Source organism: Triticum aestivum, chromosome 5D (assembly GCF_018294505.1).
Source record: "Triticum aestivum cultivar Chinese Spring chromosome 5D, IWGSC CS RefSeq v2.1, whole genome shotgun sequence".
NCBI classification, from domain to species: domain Eukaryota; kingdom Viridiplantae; phylum Streptophyta; class Magnoliopsida; order Poales; family Poaceae; genus Triticum; species Triticum aestivum.
In genome coordinates, this window is record NC_057808.1 from 404,735,525 (window position 1) to 404,741,480 (window position 5,956).

Consider the following 5,956-nt stretch of genomic DNA (forward strand, 5'->3'; position numbering starts at 1 on the left):
TATAGATGCTAGCAAAGTACAAAAATATAGAATTAAAAATAGATAATGTAACAAAGATTTGATGCAAATATATGGATAATGTAGCAACAGACGGTATATGTTCACAAATTTAGGCCATGCCGACCGTGGTAGGTTGATATTAAACATACCGAGCGCTCCCTGAAGTCATCCGGAATGGTCAGATAGAACTTCGTTTCCGATTGGCCACGACCACACTTGCCCGATTTGTGCTCGCACTGTGCACACATGAATGAACACCCACGAATCAGCTAGAACAAAAATGATTCCACGGCGATTTCCGCCGGTTGATTAACAGCGACGGACGGACTGCGATAAGAGATGAGTGAATATTTCACTACTTAAGTTTATTACCTGCTCCATGAGAAAAATCCACGGCCCAATCCCGCAGAAAACCCCAGTCGACCAGAGTCTAGAATGTCGGTGCAAATAGGCGGCGGAAAGCGGTGGAGGCAAAATCCGGTGCCGTTTGGAGCGCGACCTATGGCCGCCGCCAACAGCCGTCGAGCTTACGGTGCAGAGTTGTGGAGGAGTCCGCGGCGAGTGAGTGCGGACGAAGTGGGCGAGGGTTTTCTTTTCCTTTTGCATGTGTGAGTGAACACACACGGATGGCAGAGGCGACAGAGATGAACCGTGTGCAATAGTAAATCACCGAGATTGAATGGGAATCCAAATTTCCTTTGTCTTTCATCCATGAGTTTTTCTTCTACGATGAACATAAACCCTGCTAATCACCGTGTTCAAATTTGACACTTTTCCGGGTTCATTTACAATATTTAGGGGATTATGTGCATTTTGTATGCATTAATGCATGTAATTCAAATTCAAACAATTGGTGCATGAAAGGGTGCACAAGAACGGTCTAGAAAAACCGTACTCGTGGTATTTGGTAATTTCTCAAGCCTTTTACAAGGAATGGGCAGAGATTTCAATGGAGTCAACCACAAACGCGTCATTTACTTGGTTATCAACTATAGAACAATGAAATATGTTCTTGAAAAACATGACGGCTGGCATGGTGCCATGGTATGGCCTCACCGTGCCCTGGTTAAAAGCTGAGAAGGTTTGATTTATGTCGTCATGCACGCCCTTCATAATCGAACCATCACCGAGGAAGTTCAATGCTTTCGAGAGGGAAATCACCAAGATTGAAGGGGAATCCAAATTTCCGTCCTAGTTTGTCTTTCAGTTGTTCTCCAACGATCAACATACCGCCTCAAATGAAACGTGTTCAAATTTGACATTTTTCCGAACTCATTTACCATATTTAGGGGATTGTGTGCATTTTCTAGGCATTAATTATGCACATAATTCAAATTCAAACAATCGATGCCTGAAGAGGTGCACAAGAACGGTCTGGAAAACCATGCTCGTGCTATACAAAAAATGAAACACATGGCTGGAAAACATGACGCCTGGTGTCGTGCCATGGTATGGCCTCACCATGCCCCTGGTAAAAATTGGAGAATGTTTTCCTTATGTCGTTATGCGCGCCTTTCATAAAATGAACCATCATCCAAGGAAGTTTCATGGTATCAAGGGGAAATCACCAAGCTTGAAGGGGGATCCAAATTTCCTTTGTCCTTTGTCCACGAGTTTTTTCTATGATGAGCATATAACCTGCAAATCACCGTGTTCAAATTTGGCACTTTTCTGGGTTCATTTGCCATATTTATGGGATTATGTGCATTGCCTAGGCATTAATGCGCATAATTCAAGTTCAAACAATCGATGCATGAAAGGGTCCACAAGAACGGCCTAGAAAACCATGCTCTTGCCATTTAGAAAATACTCATGCCTTTTACAAGGAATGGACAGATATTTCGATGAAATGTGTGGCAATAGTCAACCACAAATGTCTGTTTGTTGGGTTTTCAACTATAAAAAATGAAATAAATGCTTAAAAAACATGACGCCTGGCATGGTGCCATGGTATGACCTCACCATGCCTTGCTAAAAATTTGAGAAGGTTTGGCTTATGTTGTCATGCACGCCCTTCATAAATTTAACCATCACCGAGTAAGTTCCATGCTTCTGAAAGGGAAATCTTCAAGATTGAAGGGGAATCCAAATTTTCTTCGTTCTTTGCCCTAGAGATTTTTTTCTACGATGAACATACACCCTGCAAATCACCGAGTTCAAATATTGCATTTTTCAGGACTCATTTACCATATTTAGGGGATTATGTGCATTTTCTAGGAATTAATGGACATAATTCAAATTCGAACAATCGGTGCATGAAAAGGTGCACAAGAACGGTCTGGAAAACCATGCTCGTGTTATTTAGCACATTCTCATGCCTTTTACAAGGAATGGGCAGATATTTCAAGGAAATGTGTGGCAATAGTCAACCATAAACGCGTCGTTTACTCAGTTAACAACTATGCAAAAAATGAAACACATGGTTGGAAAACATGATGCCTGGCTTGGTGCCATGGTATGACCTCACCATGCCCTAGTAAAAACTGGAGAATGTTTTTCTTGTGTCGTGATGCGCGCCTTTCATAAATTGAACCATCGCCGAGGATGATTCATGGTTTCAAGGGGGAAATCACCAAGATTGAAGGGGGGTCCAAATTTCCTTTGTCCTTTGTCCACGAGTTTTTTCTACGATGAACATACAACCTGCAAATCACCGTGTTCGAATTTGGCACTTTCCGGGTTCATTTGCCATATTTGGGGGATTATGTGCATTTCCTAGGCATTAATGCGCATCATTCAAGTTCAAACAATCGATGCATGAAAGTGTCCACAAGAACGACCTAGAAAACCATGCTCATGACATTTAGTAAATTCTCATGCCTTTTACAAGGAATGGAAAGATATTTCGATGAAATGTGTGGCAATAGCCAACCAAAAATGTCTGTTTGTTGGGTTTTCAACTATAAAAAATGAAATAAATTCTTAAAAAACATGACGCATGGCATGGTCCATGGTATGACCTCACCATGGGTTGGTAAAAATTTGAGAAGGTTTGGCTTATGTTGTCATGCACGCCCTTCATAAATCCAACCATCACCGAGGAAGTTCCATGCTTTCGAAAGGGAAATCCTCAAGATTGAAGGGGAATCCAAATTTTCTTCGTTCTGTGCCCTGGAGTTTTTTTCTACGACGAACATACACCCTACAAATCACCGTGTTGAAATTTGGCATTTTTTCGGGCTCATTTACCATATGTAGGGGATTATGTGCATTTTCTAGGCATTTAGAGCATATAAATCCAATCTAGCTACAGGTGCATGGGTGTGATGTGAGGGACGTGGATTGCCGTTCGATCGCGGCGCATCCAACGGTGCACATGCGCGATCCGCGTGGCTGGGGTTTCGGCAAATCATAATGCAACACACAATAGGCTCAGGGCACACCGTTTCCGGAAGCGACGGAGATGAACCGTGTGCGATAATGAACGAGCAAAACTGTAAGGGAAGCCAAATTTTCTGTTGTCATTTGTGGTTGAGCTCTTGAATACCACCACACTGTACGGGTGCCCGGCCCCTCCGTCCCAGAGCTCTCTCCAGGTGTCGTCCATGGCACCGCGGTGCACAGTAACTGGTAAGGAAGCGATGGAATCCCGTCGTGCCGCGTTCCTCACCACCCGGGACCGCGCACATGGTAAGGAAGCGATGGCATCTCGCCGTGCTGAGTTCATCGCCGCCGGCGGCCAGACAGTTACATGGGCAGACTTTGAGGCTGCCATGGCCGAATGGGCGGTGGATCTAGAGGCAGACAAAGCTGCACAGAAGGAGCAGAAAAGGCAGAAAGCAGTCAAGAAAAGAGAGTCTCGCCGCCGCAAGAAAAAAGAGGCCGCACGCCGTGGTGAGGAGAGCTTGCTGGAGATCGAAGCACGGTGGGCTGCCGCCTACAAGGCCGAGAAGGAGAACGTCGGCGTCTGGCCAGCATGCCCTAATGGCGGCATGTGAGAGGTAGTTTAAGTTTGTAGTATTATAGCAAATTACCGGTAGTACTTTAAGTTTGTAGTATTAACATACAATGTCGGTAAGAGCATCCTTTGAGGCCTTTGAGCGTTGATTAGCATGTGTGCCCGTGTGCGTTTTTTTGCGTTAATAATTAGAACATCACAAAACACATGGTTTCTATGTCGTACCCGTCTGCGTTTTTTGCGTTAATGACCCATAAGTCAGTTACCTGTGCGATATTTCCTAATAAACCAGGCGTACCATTGACCGAAAAAATCAAGTACACGTGTACATTTTTTTAGAGACGGGATCTGCCAACTTTCTTTTTTCTCGCACACGAATATTTTACGTGCTTCGTCTGTGTTGTGTGTTTCCCCCGCCCAAGTTACAAATTTCGCACCGAAATTTCCATTAGGCGCGCGATTTCATAATTTATTCCTCCGACCACATCCCCTTCCCCCCAGTATCCCCCTCCCTCGCGCCTCCCCCTAACGGCATCTCAAACCGCCGCCGCCGCAACCACAGCTTCAACCACATCTACGCTCTGCTCAGATCCAGTCAGGTAACCCACCGATCTCGATCACGTCCCCGGCCTGATTGCTTAAATGGCGCCCGCGAAACATCCTCATGCCTCCAAATCCCCCCCGACAGGAGCTGATGGCGGTCCATGGCACGATGGCCGCTGTGCGTGTTGATCCGGAGGAACACCTCGCCTCCGCCGCCGCCGGCATCATGTTGCAGGCTCTGGCCCAGATGAAGTCCCCCAGCGACTATCCCTGAGGACTTAACAGGTAAGATCTGACCAGGTAAATCTTACCAATACCACTTGCAACGGCTATGATTTGTACGGATGATGTATTAAGCATGTTCGTGCCGTGTTTATTTCAGTACTACACACTGTGTGATGTTCAAATATTACCGTGTCCAGCTCAATTTCACCAATACCAGCAACAAACTTACAATACATGACTCAGGATATCACTAGAGATGCTGCCCATTTGCTATTTTTACTAAATGCTAACCCTTTTGCACTTAACATGCCTGTCCATGTACTTACGCAGGGTCATAAAGGCCGATGCTTTTGTTTGCCGTTGAGGTGAGCTGCATCCCATGTCTTACAGTATTTCACATAATTTGTGCAATTGCAGTTTAATGTCAACCCATTTACTGGTTGCCTGTAGGTACACATGTCAGTGGCACTGATCCATGCTTTGACCCGGAGGAACAGCTCGCCTCCCCCATCGCTGACTTTGGGCCAACTCTGGCCAAGATGAAGTGCGCCAGCAACTACCTCTCAGGACTTACCAAGTATGTACTCACCAGTTTAATATTTCCAATAACAGTTGCAATTAATGCTATGTTCTGCACGGTTGATGTATTAAGCATGTTCTAGTAAACATGTCTAACACATTTTTGCTACTATCCCTACCTTTTTAAAGACATCTGGTCCATTCTCTGCTCTGGCAGCACCTGCCTTGTGATGTTTAACTATGCCAATTGCATTTTTATCAGTACCAGTTTCAATGTCTATTAAGCCTGTTGCAATTAACAGTTGAATCCATTTTTAAACAGATGCATTTTAATGGCTACAAACTTACAAAACATGACTTAGGATGTTGTTAAGCCTGTTGCAATTAACAGTTGTATCCATTTTTTAATCTGTCCATTTGCTACCATGCTACTCTCCGCAATGAAGATATACTAGAGATGCTGCCCCATTTGCTATTTTTGGTGGATGCTAACCCTGTTATACTTAACATGATTGTCCATGTACTTACGCAGGGTCATAACGGCCGGTGCTGTTGTTTGCCGTCAAGGTTAGCTGCATCCCATGTCATACAGTATTTCACATCATTTGTGCAATTGCAGTTTAACTTCTACCATTTACTGGTTGCCTGTAGGTACACATGTCAATGGCACTGATCCACGCTTTGACCCGGAGGAAGAACTCGCCTCCGCCGCCGCTGACTTTGGGCGGGCTCTGGCCAAGATGAAGTGCCCCAGCAACTACCTCTTAGGAC